Here is a 19177-nt window from a genome sequence, read left to right on the forward strand (position 1 = left end):
AAAAAAAGAATGTGGTCTCTAACAGTACATCTTAAGTTCACTGAGAATATCAAAGCAACTTTTTCTTAATTTTTATTAATACACTGTTTTTACAACATGTACATTTCCCAATATCCCAATATATCCCTAGGAGAGAGCTCTTCTAAAAGTATATAACGAATCCAGGATGTCAATAAGAAAGAGGAAACAAAGCCAGTAAAACTAACCTGGGCATCAACCAAGGCTAACATTACATGCATTATATGATTTCCTCACCTCACATATCTAATCCTTTACCAACTCTTGTTGCTTTCCCTTTCCCTTTCACATCTGTCCTATAAATCCCCTCTCTCCACTTAAATAAGCAGAACCCTGGTTCAGACCCTTTTCACCTAATGCCTGGAGTATTGTAAAAGCCTACTAATTGGTCTCCTGCCTCAAGACTTTGCAACTTAGTCCTTCCACTCTGCTGCCAAAGTGATCTTTCTAAAATGTTGGTCTGAAAAACAGTTCAGTGCTGGGCGATCATGTCATCCTGTTACCTCCATAATCAAATATCAAATCCTCTGTTTGGGTTTCAGAGCCCTTTATACCCTGGATCCTTCTTGTCTTTCTAGTTTTCTTATACTTGAATCCCATATACTCTTCTCATTCAGTAACACTGGCTTTCTTGCTTTTCCTGCCCAAACATCCATTTCTCAATCAAGTGTCTACCATGCCAGGAATGCTCCCCCTCCTCACCTCAACTTTCTGACTTCAAGTCTCAATTTCTACCTTCTGAAAAAGGCCTTTCCTGGTTTCCCTGCTCTCCTCCCATTGTTAGTACTTTCCCCCTGGAATTACGTCCCATTTATAAGTGTTTGTATTTTATGTGTATGTCTGCTTGTTTCCCCCACCAAAATGTAAACTCCACAAGGGCAAGAACTCTGTTTTTGCCCTTTTTTGTATCTGTAACTGGTTGGTCTTCCTGCCTAAATTTCCCTTCCATAGTGCATCATCTGCTCAGTTATTAAATTGATCTTTAAATGCAGCTCTGGCCATAGCACTACCACCTCCCTCTCCATCCCACCCCTAATTAATACACTCATACAGTTTGTCATCCCCTCTAGGATCAAATAAGAAATCTGGTTTTCAAAGCCCTCCATACCCTCTCCTACTTTTACAGACTTCTGGCATCTTTTTCTTTTTCTGTGTGTGTGTGTGTGTGTGTGTGTGTGTGTGTGTGTGTGTGTGTGTGTGTAAATTGGGGTTAAGTGACTTGCCTAGGGTCACACAGCTAGTAAGTGTTAAGTGTCTGAGGCTGATTTGAACTCAGGTCCTCCTGACTCCAGGGCCAGTGCTCTATCCACTGTGCTATCTAGCTGCCCCAAGACTTCTGGCATCTTAACCCCGTGTCCTTGAAGATCTAATGACACTGACTTCCTTGCTGTTCCTCATCTAAGACAATCCATCTCTGACTCCATGCATTTTCATTGACTGTCAACCATGCTTGGGGAACAACCATATTCATCCTCATCCGCTGGCTTTCTTTCAAGTTCCTGCTAAAATCCTACCTTCTACAAGAAACCTTGCCTGATTCCCTCTTAATGCTAGTGCCTTCCCTCTTATTAAACTGACCTTGGAAAGCTGGGAAATCATTTTGTTTTTGTTTTTTGCCTCTCTTTGTATTCTTAGCACTTAGTGCAGTTCCCAGCACATAGTAGGCTCTTCTAAAATGTTTATTGACTTACTATTCTTTGGGGCCAAGCTGGTCAATATCACCTCACAACTTTTTTTATTATTTTTGCCCTTTACATTTAGATTATCGCATTTATTCTATATTTTTCCCTGACTTTTTCTTCACTTTTTGTCGGTTCATATAGCTTTTCCCAAACTGATGTATGTTCATCACAGTCATTGTTTCTTATAGCACAGTATTGTATGTTCATGTACCACATTTTGTTTGTTTAGGTCATTGCTCAGTGGATGGGTATCTACTTTGATTCCAGTTCTTTTGTTAATACAAAAACTTGCTACAAAATATTTTGGCAAAATGTGAATGGTATAACTCCAGATATGCAAATTTAGCTAGCATCATGATTGTTATTATATTAATGTGGCCCAGCCACGAGCACTGAACATTCAATTATTTGTCCTCTATTTAAGGAGTATTTTGTCACGTATCTACTATATACAGATCTTAAGTGAGTCTTGTTACATTGAGTCCCACTTACACATTTTGTAGTTATTTTGAAAGATACTTCCCTTTTATTTCCTGGATTTTGTCATTGCTGCATAGAAATATTTATTTTGGTGGTTTTCATTGTGTCATGTTACTTTACTGAAGTTGTTATCTCGATTAGTTTCTTTGCTTATTCTCTAAGATTTCCAAATAAACTACCATGTTATATATGTGTGGGTATACATATGGATGTATGTACATTTATTATCATTTTTTTAAAGTCCATTTATGTCTATCTCTGAGGTTTTTCACATAAGTAAGTATTGTGCTTTGTAAAAGATTTCTTCTACATCCCTATGATGTGATTTAGACGTTTGGTTTTTATTATGATTGTTAATTGTTCTAATGTTGGAACCAGTCATCTCTTTCTCCTTGGTATAAATTCAGTTTGATCATAGTTTAATCATACTTTCATGTATTGCAATAGTCCATTTGCCCAGATTTCATTTAAAAGTATTGCATTAATACTGGTGTACCTGTATTGCAGGTTCAGTTCCAGACCATTGAAATATTGCAATAAAGCAAGTCACATAAGTTTTTTAGTTTCCTAGTGCATATGGAAATTATGTCTGTGCTATATTGTAGTCTTTTTAAAATGTGCATGCCTTAATTTAAAAAGACTTTATTGCTAAGAGGGAAAAAAAATGCTAACCATCATGTTAAGCCATAATCTTTTTGCTGATGATGTTGATGCCTGCTGACTGATCAGGTATTTGCTAAAGGTTGGGATGGCTGTGGCAGTTTCTTAAAATAAGATATTAATGAATGGATTGACTCTTCCTTTCAACACCTAAAAGCTACTGTACGGTTCTTGACTGGCCTAATTTCAGTACTGTTCTGTCTCAGTGAATAGGGAGGCCCAGAGATAAGCTGAACCTGGGTAAAGGGCCTGAATATTTCTTAGCTGTCCATTGCACTTTTGTAAAACTTGACCATAGGCTAAGTCTCCTAAACATTGACTAAAGGAGATCATCAGGAATTGGACCTGTGATTTCTTTGGCATAAGGATGTCCCAGATGTGGAATGTCCCCTTACCAATGCAGGTCAATAGAATTACTTAGAACACCAGAAGGTTGTTCCTAGGTCAGGGTGTGTAATAGGCAGGACTTAAACCCAACCCCCAGCTCTTCCTGGTTCTTAAGATCTACCGTCTCTCTGCCTCTCTGGTTTACTGACTAAAACTCAATTAAAATTATATTAAAGGTACTCTGAGGAAAGGATTCAAACTTAAATGGAGACTGAATAAGAAGCCTAAGGAATTAGTGGGTTATAATTAGAACAAATTACAAAAAAGTAGATAATTTCATGAAAGAAAATTACAATAGTGAGACAATATGCACAAACTTAAAATCAGCTAGAGCAGTCCTTAGAGGAAAATAGAGCTCTATGAGTACTTTCATCAATAAAAGAGGAATGAATTGGATAAGCAAATAAAACAACGAAAAGAAAAAAGATTTGAATACCAAAATAGAAATACTGAAAATCAGACTAAAAATTTAAAGAAATTAATAGAATTTAAAAGAAAAAAAACATTAAGTTGATAAAAGGAACTTTTATGTAATAAAATAAACCTAGTGGGATTAAAAGAGAGATGGAACAAAAGATGAAATTAATCTTTCTGATTTGTGGATAGGGGAAGAGTTCATGACAAAACAAGGGATAGTGAGGATCACAGAAAATAAAGAGTAATTTTGATTATGTAAAATTAAAAAAAAATTTCCCCCAATCCTCCCACTTCTGCTCCCAGTGCAGTTAGAATTAGAAGGAAAAAAGTAACTGGGGAAAAATCTTTGCAGCAAATTTTTCTGATAAAGTTCTTTATCTGTAAGGAACTGATTCAAATTTATAAAAAATAAAATCCATTCCCTAGCAGATAAATGGTTCAACAGACAGTTTTCAAAGGAAGATGTCCAAGGTAACTATATGAAAAGCCCTAAATCACTAATAACTAGTTAAATGCAAATTAAAAGAACTTAGGTTCCATCTTATACTAGCAAAAATAACAAAAATCAAAAAATTCTAAATGTTGGAAGGACTTCTGGGGGAAAAAAGGCAAATTAGTACACTGTTGGCAGAACTGTGAAACAGTTGAACTATTCTAAAAAGCAACTTAGAACTAGACTCCAAAAGTTACAAAATTGTGCTTTAGGCCTGTACTCCAAAGAAATGAAAGAAAGGAAAAGGACTGTCAAATTTTGTTTCTGTACCTGTCCTCCCATGGGGGGGAAAAAACAGATCAGAGAACTCTAGGGAATAACAGTACTGGTTTATTTGTCCCAAGAATAAGCAGGCATGAATCATGCAGAGACTCCTTCCAAAGAAGGAACTCTTTAAGACTTCCCCTTTTCTGAGAATATATAAGGGGGTTTTTTTTTGCTCACTGGTTACAGGGTAACAGTTTCATTAGCATGATACAAATCAACCTAAAAGCAAATACTATAACAAGAATGGATGTAATGCAAATCAGTTCAACAATTTCAGTTATAACAAGAATGTCAAATACCAATCAGTTTGGTAGTTTGACTTAAAGCAAATTGATGAAATTATGTGATTCAGAAAGGGGTTTGTCAAGGACAAGGATGCCAGGATGTTTTTACAAGGATGGGACTTAGTATCCTGAGGAAAGAAGTCAGCAGATTGGGACTTATCTGCTAGTTATCTGGGTTCAGTTTGAAGTTCAGTTGGGAGGCATTTTATTCTTATTAATCCAAGGTTTCATAAAATCCTTGTGGTTAATAAGGCAGCTCCATCAAATCCAGGTGGTTTATATATTAACAGGACTTATATACAAAAATATTAATAGCAGTTCATAGCCAAAAATTGGAAACTAAGGGGATGTCCTATTGTGGAATAGATAAATCATGGTATATGAATAGCATATTATGCCATAATACAATATTATACCATAAGAAATAATGACATGAACAGTGTCAGAAGAAATTGGGAAGATCTCTGCAGAATAAAATGAACAGAACTAGAAGAACAATTTATACAATAACATGGAGACAAAGTTTTCAAAGACTATGTAATGCTAGTCCCAAAGGTCAATGGTGGTCTCCTTAGTGGGGAAGATCAATGTCTCATGTCTATTGTGACAGGCAGGACAGTGTTGGAGAAGGCAGGGGGAGAGGAGAGGAGAGCTTTTGAGTTCTCATCAAGTCTTCTTCCAGCTCTCTTCAAGCTTTCAGACTAAGACTCCTTTCATGTCTTCCCAGAAAGTTTCCCTTTATCATCCTGAAGTGATATTGGCCTCCTCTTCTTCCCCACTCCCCTCTCCCTTCCCCACTCTCTCTCTTTCTCATACACACACACACACACACACACACACACACACACACATAGAGGTATGGGACCCCGATCTCCACCAATATGGTGAACAATTGGAAGTATGCCCAAAAGTCATACTGTGCATTCCCTATGATCACTACAACAATACCACTACTCTACCTCAAAGACATTTTTTTTTTTTAAGGGGGAAAAAATGGGGCAGCTAGGTGGCGAAGTGGATAAAGCACCAGTCCTGGATTCAGGACAACCTGAGTTCAAATCCGGACTCTGACACTTACTAGCTGTGTGACCCTGGGCAAGTCACTTAACTCCAATTGCCTCACCCCCCCAAAAAAAAAAATGAAGCACATTTTCTTTTACCTTTATTTCGGGATTTTTCCCCTCTTCTACAATGTGGCTAATGTGGGAATATGTTTTGCATGACTTTATATATATATATATATAATGGGTTATCATAATTTTTGCCTTCTAAATGGATAGAGGAGAGGTGAGAGAGGGGAAGAGAATTAGAAACTGAAAATAATTTTTTTTAAAAATTAAATTAAAAAATAAAATATTAAACAGCATAGGTACAAAGTCATGTTTCCTTAATATTGTAAACAATATCTCTTAGAAACTTCGAACTAACATTATCTGTAATGGAGAAAGACAGGAAGAAGTGAATCTCGGGTTTAAACAATTAGATCTATGTAGTAGGTGAAGCCATATCTTAACAGTTCATAGTGGGTCTCTGAGGTAACCTGAAGCAGAAGTAACATCAAAAACATCAGGGCTATGGCAAAGATGATGACATTTCCTGCATAATCACTGATCATTTTCATAGATCATAGAGAATTGCCCTTTCCCACTACCCATTTAGTATTCTCTGGCCCACTAGCTAGGAACTCCCCCTACATGGGGAGAATAAGCCCCCTCCTACCAATACTACCCTGTTGGTCCTGCTAGCCCTCTCTGGGTGTCATACTGGTAGCAATGTGGAGGGTTCAATCACTTATACATTAGAGTAAGCAATGGGAAAGCTATGGATGCTGCTACTGCTTGGAGCCTGAGCCTTCCTATGATGGAGCCAGGTGCTACAGTCTAAACTGTCACTGCTCCTGGCTGGTCTACCATAGTTGATGGCATCAGGAACTGCCAAATGGGATGACTCAGGGAATTTCAAAGGCTTCTTGTTGATCATGCCAGGGCTTGGTTTCTTACTCCTCTCAGTGAACATCCTCTCAATGTAGGAAATTCCTTCCAATTGTTTGCCACTAAAAGACCCAGGAGCAGGGGCATCTAGATGGCGCAGTGGATAAAGCACCAGCCCTGCATTCAGGAGTACCTGAGTTCAAATCCGGCCTCAGACACTTAACACTTACTAGCTGTGTGACCCTGGGCAAGTCACTTAACCCCCACTGCCCCACCAAAAAAAAAAAAAAAGACCCAGGAGCTCCTGACTTCTTGAACTCACAACACTGCCACCAAGTCTAGGAAGGAACAGTTCAGGATCACTCATCTATGCTCAGGGAAAGATAAAACAAAACAAAAGGTACAAAGCCAGAGACTCATCTAGACCAAAGCTTCTTAAACTGTGGGTCATGACCCCAAATGGAGAGGAAGATGCTTGCTCACTGGAAGTTCCACAGATTTATAGTTCATGATTCACAGTTCAGAGGTAAGAGTGCAAACTTTAAATTGATGTAGCACCCTTCTGGTCCTCGGCAAATCGGCATGCAATTGGTACATTTGTCTATATCCCAATTCCAGAAGTGTCTCAGTGATCCTGAGGTGAATTAAGTATTGTCCTTTTATATGTTTCCTCCAATAGCTTGCACCAAAGAATCATAACAGATTCCATATGGCACAATTCTGGTTGGCCTCTCAAATGCCAAATGAAATAACAAAACTCAAAAATTTTCTTCAGCACAACTGTTAGACAATCTTAAAATTCTAGGGGTCTGTCTTGGTTTGCATTCTCTCTATGTTGGAATCCTTCATTTCATCCCTAAACTTGCTGGCTATATCCATATACAATTATAGGACTTAGGACTGCTTATTCAGCTTCATTGTCATTTCCAAAAAAGCCAAGTTCACTCCACTTGCAAGTCACTCTCTGGTCTGCTCTATCTCCAGACTGACTGCTTTGCTCCTGCCTCAGATAATCTATCTTCCTACCTCCCTACCTCCCTACCTCCCTACCTATCTGTCTGTCTACCTATCTATCTATCTATCTATCTATCTATCTATCTATCTATCTATCTATCTATCTATCTATCTATCTATCTATCTATCTATCTACCTATCTATCTACCTATCTACCTATCTATCTATCATCTATCTAATGTCTATCTACTTACCTACCTATCTCTTGGCATTGAGGATAACTTGAGTTGATTCAGCTGAGTTCTGGATCATTATTTACTAGCAGCCAAGCATCAGAGTTTTTCTTACCTATTTTGTACTCAGGTAATGAAGAAGTGATGTCAATAGTCTGAACCTTTAATCTCTTCAGTCAACCAAATCTTAAGGAAGGTTTCAATGCCTTTAAAATACACACACATGTATGTATGTATGTATGTATGTATGTGTATATATGCAAACCAAGACAGACCCCTAGAATTTTAAGATTGCCTAACAGTTGTGCTGAAGAAAATTTTTGAGTTTTGTTTGTTATTTCATTTGGCATTTGAGAGGTATATATATATACACAATTTTCCCCCAATTACATGTTAAAACAATTTTAACCATTAAAAAAAAAAGTATTGAATTCCAAATTCTATCCTACCCTTCCTCCTTACCCTCCCCCCTCCCCGAGGTGGTACAAAATCAAATATAGGTTATACATATGCAAACATGTAAAACATTTCCATATTAGTCATTTTGTATCAGAAGACTTGAATAAAAGAAAAAGATTGAAAATAAAGAAAGTGAAAAATAGCATGCTTCAGTCTGTATTCAGACAGTATCACTTCTTTCTCTGGAGGCAAATAGTATGCTTCATCATTAGTCCTTTCATTTTGTCTTGATCATTATATTGCTGAGATAGTGAAGTTATTTATAGTTCTTTATCATATAATATTGTTATTATTATATCCAATGTTCTCCTGGTTCTGCTCATTTCATTTTGCATCAGTTCATGCAAGTCCAGGATTTTCTGAAATAATCTGCTTGTCATTTCATATAGCACATTAATATTTAGCTTGTTTAGCCATTCCCCAATTGATGGGCATCCCTTAGATTTCCAATTAGCCCCCACAAAAAGAGTTGCTATAAATATTTTTGCACAGATAGATGCTTTTCCCATGTTTTTAATGTCTTTGGGATATAGACCTAACAATGGTAATTGGTAATGGTAATGGTAATTGCCTCACTTAAAAAAAAAGAACTATTACCAACTGAGTGATCAATAACTAAAAAACTTGAAAAACTTGTGTTGCTGATCTCTTGATAAAACATACATTTTCTGACATGGCCAATGGGTAAATTGACTAGACATATTTGTTACAAGGGAGGGCTTATATATATTTATTTAGTTTGTTTGTTTGTTTTGGGTGAGGCAGTTGGGGTTAAGTGACTTGCCTAGGGTCACACAGCTAGTAAGTGTTAACTGTCTGAGGCTGGATTTGAACTCAGGTCCTCTTGACTCCAGGGCCAGTGCTCTATCCACTGTGCCACCTAGCTGCCCATATTTATTTATTTATTTATTTATATTTTAGTGAGGCAGTTGGGGTTAAGTGACTTGCCCAGGGTCACACAGCTAGTAAGTGTTAAGTGTCTGAGACCGGATTTGAACTCAGGTACTCCTGACTCCAGGGCCAGTGCTCTATTCACTGTGCTATCTAGCTGCCCCAAGACTTCTGGCATCTTAACCCCATGTTAATAGTTTTCCTAATGTTGAACCAGCCCTGCATTCCTGTATAAATCCCACCTGGTCATAATGTATTATCCTGGTGATCATTTGCTGTAATCTCCTAGCTAATATCTTATTTAAGATTTTAGCATCAATATTCATTAGGGAGATTGGTCTATAATTTTCTTTCTCTGTTTTGGCTCTGCCTGGTTTTGGTATCACCACCATATTTGTGTCATAATTGGAAAGATATCAATTGCTCATGGATAGGCAGAGCTAATATAGTAAAAATGACAATTCTACCTAAATTAATTTACTTATTCAGTGCCATACCAATCAGACTACCTAAAAATTCTTTTATAGAGCTAAAAAAAAATAACAAAATTCATCTGGAAAAACAAAAAGTCAAGAATATCAAGGGAGGGGACAGCTAGGTGGCGCAGTGGATAGAGCACTGGCCCTGGAATCAGGAGGGCCTGAGTTCAAATCCGGCCTCAGACACTTAACACTTACTAGCTGTGTGACCCTGGGCAAGTCACTTAACCCCAATTGCCTCACCAAAAAAAAAAAAAAAAAAGAATATCAAGGGAAATCATGAAAAAAAATTCACAGGAAGGTGGGTTAGCTGTACCAAATCTGGAGCTTTACTATAAATCGGCAGTCATCAAAACTATCTGGTACTGGCTAAGAAACAGAGTGGAGGATCCATGGAATAGGCTAGGCATAGGAGACACTTAGTAATGTAGTGTTTGATAAACCCAAAGACTCCAGCTTCTGGGATAGGAACTCAGTATTTGACAAAAACTGCTGGGAAAACTGGAAGATAGTATGGCAGAAATTAGGAATAGACCAACATCTTACACCTTATACTAAAATAAGGTCAAAATGGGTACATGATTTAGACATAAGAGGTGATACCATAGGTAAATTAGGAGAGGAAGGAATAGTCTGCCTTTCAGATCTTTGGAAAGGAGAACAGTTTATGACCAAACAAGAGATAGAGAATATTATGAAATGCAAAATGGATGATTTTGATTACATTAAATTAAAAAGGTTTTGTACAAACAGAAGCAATGCATCCAAAATTAGAAGGGATGCAGAAAGCTGGGAAACAATTTTTATGGCCAGTACTTCTGATAAAGGTCTCATTTCTAAAATATATAGGGAACTAAATCAAATTTATATGAATCCAAGTCATTCCCCAATTGAAAAATGGTCAAAGGATATGAACAGGCAGTTTTCTGATGAAGAAACCAAAGCTATCTATTCCCATATGGAAAAATGATCTAAATCTCTAATGATTAGAGAGATGCAAATTAAAACAACTCTGAGGTACCACCTGACGCCTATCAGATTGGCTAATATGACAAAAAAGGAAAATAATAAATGTTGGAGAAGCTGTGGAAAAATTGGAACACTAATGCATTGTTGGTGGAGCTGTGCACTGATCCAACCATTCTGGAGAGCAATCTGGAACTGTGCCCAAAGGGCTATAAAGCTATGCATACCCTTTGACCCAGCAATACCACTTTTGGGTCTTTTTCCCAAAGAGATCATAAAAAAGGGTAAAGGACCCACATGTACAAAAATATTTATAGCTGCTCTTTTTGTGGTGTCAAGGAATTGGAAATTGAGGGGCTGCCCATCAATTGGGGAATGGCTGAACAAGTTGTGGTATAAAAATGTAATGGAATTCTATTGTGCTGTAAGAAACAATGAGCAGGAGGAGTTCAAAGAAACCTGGAAGGACTTGCATGAACTGATGATGAGTGAGATGAGCAGAACCAGAAGAACACTGTACACAGTATCATCAACATTGTGTGTTGATCAATTTGATGGACTAGATTCTTCTCACCAATGCAATGGTACAGGAGAGTTCCAGGGGACTCACGATGGAAGGGGATCTCCAAATCCAGAAAAAAAAAAAAGAGCTGTGGAGTATAGATGCTGATTGAACCATACTATTTCTTTTGGTTTTGGTGCTGTTGTTTCTCTATTTTGAGGTTTTTCCTTATTGCTCTGATTCTTCTCTTATAACATGACTAATGCAGAAATATGTTTAAAGTTAATATATATATATATATATAAACCTATATCAGATTACCTGCTGTCTAGGGAGAGAGAAAAATCTGAAATTGGAAAGCTTGTATAAACAAATGTTGAGAACTGTCTTTACATGTAACTGGGGAAAAAATACTTTTATCAGAAAAAAATATATACATATATACACACACAGGAGCAGCTAGGTGGCGCAGTGGATAAAGCACCAGCCCTGGATTCAGGAGGACCTGAGTTCAAATTTGACTTCAGACACTTGACACTAGCAGTGTGACCCTGGGTAAGTCACTTAACCCCAATTGCCTCAACAACAACAACAACAAAAAGATGCACTAAAATATACAGAAAAAAAGCAGGAGGTTCAGTAGGGGACACAGAAAAACAGAACAGTGGTGGAACAATATTGGAACAGTGTAGAATTGAGTATGTACTAAGCACTAAGCCATAAGTAATGGAGTTTAATGGTATCATATACAATCCTCTTTTTCTTTTTTATTCATGGAAGTGTTCATGTTTTTTGATATTTGTCAAATCCATAGTAATGATGAAAAATAAAAGGCCATTACATATTACATGTATTTACAAGTTATTATCATCAAAATTATATTTTATTAAATTTAAAATAAATTTTAAAATAAACATCAATTAACAAATATTTAACCAAAATGATTAATATTTGATAAATCTATAGAAAATAAAAATTAGAGAAAGGATTCATTGTTTAACAAATGCTCTTGTAGAAAATTAGTTAGCAATTCATCAAGAAATGGATATAGAGCCTTTTCCTATACAACATATTTTAATGAATTACTGCTGGATGACAAAGTTAAAAAATAAAAATTATGGAAGATAGAACAATGGATTTATTTCAGTTGTGGAAAGGGAGATGACCTATTAAAATCATTAATGACAAGATAAATGGGCTTGATTATATTAAATGTAAAATTTAATACAACAAAAATATAATCAAAGGGAAAAGACAAATAGCAGATTGGGAGAAATGTAGCAAAAATGACAAATGACATCTAAAATAAATTAGAAACAATTTTCAGGAATCACAAAGTGGTAGTAGTTGCTCATAAATGTGTTTAATCTCACTACTAATCAAAGAGATGCAAATGAAAATAACTTTGAAGTATCACCTTACACCCATTAAATTGACAAAACAATGAGAAGAAACAAATTAATTCTGAAGAGATTGTGGAGAAACAGGTAATATCATTCATTAATGGTGGAATTTCAAAATTTCAAAATCTTTTTGAAGAGTTAACAGGTAGTATACCAAAGTTAGGATTAGGATTAGGGTTGGGTTAAAGTTAGGGTTTTGGAGTCAATAATAGAATAATACTGTGAAAGATAACTGACTTTGTTTTAGGACAATATCTGTCAGAAGCAATTCACTAATATCCAAACATACTTCCTTATGTTATGGGCCTGAGGTACCTCAGAAGTTTTCTGGGGAAACTCAGGGAACCTTCTCCTTGTAGAAGCTAAACCAAAGGACAGATATGCCTAAAGAGATAAGTGGCACCCAATAGGGACTGAGTTAACTCCAGGAACACCACCCTTCATTCCAGTCTCCCCCACCCCTTGGGGGAAGATGATCCCATTAATTGTGGCTGCTGCCTGAACGGCACCTAGGGGACAGATAACTCCAGAAGTCAGGACCACCTCCCCTCATTCCAGCTTCTCCCACCCCCAAAAGGAACTTTCCATAGTCAGATGATCACCCCACTATTGGTCCTCTATAAAAGTATTTGCCTTTCTCCTGCTCAAGGAGATTGGTATCTCAGAGAACCATGTCTCTGTGCTATGCTATCTCCCCATGAGAAAAGTTCAAGGACTTTTCTCTTGGTTTCCTTTCTCTAGTGCCTAAATAAAAGATTATTTTATCCTAATTGGATTTATGTGTGAGAGGGTATAATTCTTTTATTTATTTTTTTTTTTTTTTTGCAGGGCAACGGGGGTTAAGTGACTTGCCCAGGGTTGCACAGCTAGTAAGTGTCAAGTGCCTGAGGTTGTATTTGAACTCAGGTCCTTCTGAATCCAGGGCCAGTGCTTTATCCACTGTGCCACCTAGCTGCCCCCGGGTATAATTCCAACCATTTCCCCTGTGAGGCTGAGAAAAAGAAATCCAAACAGGCATATTTTTTTCCTAATATACTGAAAAATTTCCCTGATCCAATGCATTGCTTATATTTTATAGTACACAGACAAAATTCATTTAGTAAGATAAAACAAGACTACAAAGTTCAAGTTTAGGGTTTCTGATTTACTAAATAGAACTTTAGTAATATTAATGCTCAATCGAGGCAGCTAGGTGGTGCAGTGGATAAAGCAGCTGCCCTGGATTCAGGAGAACTCGAGTTCAAATGCAGCCTCAGACACTTGACACTTACTAGCTGTGTGACCCTGGACAAGTCACTTAACTCTCATTGCCCTACCCAAAATAAATAAATAAATATTAATGCTCAAGGTGCACCCTAGAAAATAATCTATTTTTTTGGAAAACTAAGGTCCAGTTCAGGGTAAACAGAAGGGTTACCTCCCTTGAATTGGTCTGCGATAAACTAATACTTTCTCATTTACAAATGGATAGCCCCCTTATCTAATATTAACTTCGGGAAATTGAAATCCTTTCCTGAACTTGCGTTCTATTACAAAAAAACTGATTAGATAATTGATTGAAGTAAGAGCAAGTACTTAAGACTAGGATACTGTCATAATATTATTTCTCATCATCATTATTATTTTTTTTTAGTGAGGCAATTGAGGTTGTGACTTGCCCAGGGTCACACAGCTAGTGAGTGTTAAGTGTCTGAGACCGAATTTGAACTCAGGTACTCCTGACTCCAGGGCCAGTGCTCTATCCACTGCGCCACCTAGCTGACCCTATTTCTCACTATTTTACAACATCATTGAGGCCTCAGTGGATATACCAGAATAGTGGAAAGGTATCTCTCAAATAAGGAAAGGAAAGACAGTTATATTTATAGTATGGGTAAATTGATTATTAGTCTCATTATAATAATCTCCACTTTGGGGAGGAGGTACAGGGGAGTGTCTGTCTTACTCATAATATTCTCCACCTTGGGGAGGTACAGGGGAGGGCTTATCCTAATTTGGAGTTCCTGGGGTCCTAAGCCAACCTCTGTGGAGGTGTGTTTTTGGGGTTTATACATCTTAAGGTGAATTTGGGAACAAATTTGGCCTTTTCTGCGCATGTCTCTTTCTGATTCCCATGGCTAGTTTCAAATTATCTCTATTTTCATTAGAATTTTTATACCCATGTTATTTCCTTTATTGTTATATGACCTGACCCTTTATGGTCCCATTATGGGAACTGATCACTATGGGTATGATAACCTAGCATAAGTTATCCACAGACTGGGGTGTAACTCCCATTTGGAGCTAATATCTGAATTAGAGCTTGGATCTTAGGTTTTTCTATTAACCCCTTTTTGCCTCCTACATCAATATGGATAAATTGATTATCAGTCTCATTATTATAATATCCACCTTAAGGAGGTACATGGGAGGGCTTATCCTAATTTGGAGTTCCTGGGGGCTTAAGCCAATCTCCAAAATGGGTACCTTTTTTCTGTGGAGGTGTGTTTTTGGGGTTTACACATCATAAGGTGAATCAGGGACAAACTTGGCCTTTTCCGTGCCTGTTGCCTTTTCATTCCCATGCCTAATTTCTGAATATTTTCATTTATCAATTAGAATTTCTATAGCCAGTCTCTATGTCTTTGTTATAGTTAAGGTCTCTATGACCTGTCTCTTGCTGTTCTTGTTATGAGTGGTGATTAATGTGTGTAACAAGAGCCTAGGCTCTGACTTGTAAGGCCCAAATCTTAAATTATTCATTAATCCCTTTCTGAGTTGGGGTCTGTAAGTTATAACCCCTCTTGGAGCTCAGCTCTAAATTAGAGCTCGGGTCTTAAGTTTGTCTGTTAACCCTTTCTTTGCCTCCTACATCAAGATCACAAGCTTGCCATGAAAGTGTGATATAGTAGTGATGAAGGGCTTCAATTATTTGGACATATGCTGTCAACCTCGGTCTAAAGCAGAACTACTTAAGATTTCTTGGTTTGCTTGGGGGGTGGGGGTGGGGAGGGGGCCTTCCCCACCCAGCGCATCTCCACCAATAAGTTTGGGATACCAATGGAGTTTGGGATAGAGGTTACACATGAAACTTTAATAATTTTCTTTAATAACTTTAATAATTTTCCTTAAAATCTGTTTTCTAAGTTAGCACCAACAATATCTAATTTTTTAAAAATCTGAATTTTCTTGCTATTTAGTTATCTTCGTTTACAAAGTTTGGGAATCTGTGTGTATTGTTCTTTTGGTTTTGTTTTGTTTTGTTCTTCCTATATTGCTTTGAATTCTTCATAATGACTAATAGTCATTATGAATAGAGCATTGAGTTTGGAATCAAGAAAATTCATGTTCATGAGTTCATACCCAGCCTCAGACACTAGCTGTGTGACCCTTAGCAAGTCACTTAACCCTATTTGCCTCAGTTCATCATCTGTAAAATGAGCCGGATAAGGAAATATCAAACCACTGCAGTATCTTTGCCAAGAAAACCCAAATGGGGTCACAGAGATGTATACAACTCAACAAAAAAACCAAATTCATATACCATAATTTGTTTGGTCATTCTCCAGTCACTGGATATAGTTTGTTTTTGTTATTTAAAAATAGTGCCACAATTAATAGTTTTATAAATGTAAGTCCTTTTTGTTGTCAATAACCTTTTGGGGGGGCGGGCATAAACCCAATGGTGAGAATACTAAATCAAAGAACATGAACAATTTTCTCATTTTCCTTGCAGAATTCCAATGTTTTCCTGAAAAATGGATAATGTGCCTGTTTTTAACACTCACCTTCAATTTTTCCATCTTCTACTGTTTTTTTATGTGTCATGTTGTATTAGTTTACATTTCTCTAATTATTAGTAATTTTCAGAATTTTAAAAGATTGTTGATAATTTACATTTCTTCTTTTGAGACCAGTTTTGTCTTATCTTTTTGACCTGTGGCCATTGTTCGGCTTCTTGATGGCTCTGGGTGGGCCTAAATGGCAATTGTTTCTATTTTGTCCAGAAACCCTGTCTTCCCCCTCCCCCCCAATCCTTTTCTTTTTGACTAGGTAAAAGAGGCCTTTCCCACTGTATCCAGGGCCATCTCTGTCCCCAGCTAGCTTGGCACAGTCCTTCCTCATTTAAATCCATTTCTCTCTAAGAAGAGGGGTGGGGTGTGAGAGGTGGGGGGGGGTGGCAAAGAACAACAAATCTTTTACATATCTACATATCTACATAGTTTGCTCCTTGAGTCCTCCAGTGGAATGAATGTGAGTTCCTAGAGGACAGGGACTGTGTTTAACCTTTTATCTCCAGTGCTTAGTACAGTGCCTCTAACATAATGTTATAGGCCTAGTGTACCCCAGAAGTTCTCTGGGGTAAATCAAAGAACCTTCTCCTTGAGAAACTAAACCAAAGGACAGACACACCTAAAGAGATAAGTAGCACCAGATCAGGACTGAGCTAGCTCCAGGACCACCACCCTTCATTCCAGTCTCCTTCACCCCTGGGGAGATAAGATTAGGTGTGGCTGCTGCCTTCGTGTGCAGAGGAGAGAGATGGCTGGAGAAATCTGCAGCCACCTCTCACCCAACTCCCCCAGCCACCACAAGTGGGGGATGGTCCTCCCCCCAATAAAGGAACTTTCCACAGTCAGATGATCACCCCTATCAGTCCTCTATAAAAGTATCTGCCTGTCTTCTGCTCAAGGAGATTGGTATCTCAGAGACACACCTCTGTACCATGCCTTGTCCCCATGAGAAGTCCAAGGATTTCTCTCTTGGTTTCCCCTCCCCAGCTCCTAAATAAACTATTATCTTATTCTATTGAATTTGTGTGCAAGAGGGTATAATTCTTTAAAGAGGAATTCCTAAGGACCCCAAACCCCTACCCCTATTCCAAACCCCCACTCTATTTCCCCATCACAATAGTAACGTCTTAATAAATGCTAGTTGGCTAATGCCCTCTCGGAAGACTGAACCTGAGATCCTACTGACAAGCACAATTTACTCAGAACGGACTTGATTCCCTGGCCAATGAATTGCCTGGGGCTCACCAGATTTTGTCCAATTCCAGCCTCTCATTGTTATGTAGATCTCCCAAATTCTCCCCCCCCAGAGATTCCCAAGCTTTCTTTATGTACTTGTTATATAAAACAGCTTACCCTATGAAATTATTTGATACTTAACTTCCCAAAAAGTAATCTTCTCACTCTATCTGCTTGTTTTGTAAAAGAATTTAACTGGTGAAACCAAAGAAGTCCCTTCACTCTCTAGATCTTTGTACTGTTCCCAGAGGTTATAAGTGGCTATGTCGGTATCACGAGTTGCAACTCTTCCGCCCCAACTAAAGACCTTAATTTTGGGGGGTGGGGCAAGGGCAGGGCAACGAGGGTTAAGTGACTTGTCCAGGGTCACACAGCTAGTGTCAAGTGTCTCGTCTGGATTTGAGCTCAGGTCCTCCTGAATCCAGGGCCGGTACTCTATCCACTTTGCCACCTAGCTGCCCCAACACCTTAATTTTGTTATATTGATTGTTTTAATTAATTTTCAGGTTGACACTACTTTGATTATTATCTTTAAAATACATTTTTAAAATCCTTATCTTCATATATATGTGTGTTTTAAGAATCACTTTCTATTCCCTGCTCCCCTCCCCCCCGTTTCAATTTCAAGAAATATTTTACTTCTCTCTCACCTCTTCCTATCAATATTCCATGTCCCATTTTTGTCCTTTTCCTTTTCAAGGAGTTATTTTTTCAAATTTCAAACCATTGTTATTTCACCTTCTATTAGGTGAAATAGTAACCATCTATTAGGTCTACCTCAGAAGCTCCAACCTTCTTAATGGCCTCCCTCGAACTAATTAATTTTCTTATTTTTTACACCTTAATTGCATTCAATCTAGAATACCTTTAATTTTTTTTAATGTTTTTTTTTAAGTGAGGCAATTGGGGTTAAGTGACTTGCCCAGGGTCACACAGCTAGTAAGTGTTAAGTGTCTGAGGCCGGATTTGAACTCAGGTCCTCCTGACTCCAGGGCCGGTACTCTATCCACTGCGCCATCTAGCTGCCCCTGAATACCTTTAATTTTTAAAAATTTGCTTGACCTCTTTGCATGTTTGGATTTCTTCAGAAAGAAAATTTCTAACTTCATTGGAGCTTTTTTTTTTTAATGGGGAAAAACATTTTCCTTTGCTATTCAGTATCTTTCATTAAAGTACCTTTAGTAAAGATGCAGGTGCTATAGAGTTTAGAGATCTGGACTTTGAATCTAAATCTTTCCATTCTGTCTCTAATACTTACTAGCTATCTGACCCTAGGTAAATTACTCTCTTAAAGCCTCATTTCCTCATTTGTAGAATGGGGATAACGGTGAGGATCAATTCACCGACTATTATTAAATTTCTTCTCCTGTCATATTCAACTTGCTGGAGAGGGTAGGGGTGGGAGTGGAGTGGTGGGGGTGGTGTTGATGTAAGACAGTCTTTGCCCCCAAGGAGCTCACATTACAATCTGGGCATGGGGAAAACTGTAACACAGTATTGCATAAGTTAATACATAATCGTGCATAATAAAGTGGCACGTGATGCCATAGGATCAAAGATTTAGAGCGGATGAAGAAACTGTGCTTTGCCCCAGGTCATAAAAATGTGACAATGATATTCAGCACCTATTCTGTGCAAGGCATAAACTAGAAAACGAAAAAC

Source organism: Dromiciops gliroides, chromosome 2 (genome assembly GCF_019393635.1).
Source record: "Dromiciops gliroides isolate mDroGli1 chromosome 2, mDroGli1.pri, whole genome shotgun sequence".
Taxonomy (NCBI): Eukaryota; Metazoa; Chordata; class Mammalia; order Microbiotheria; family Microbiotheriidae; genus Dromiciops; species Dromiciops gliroides.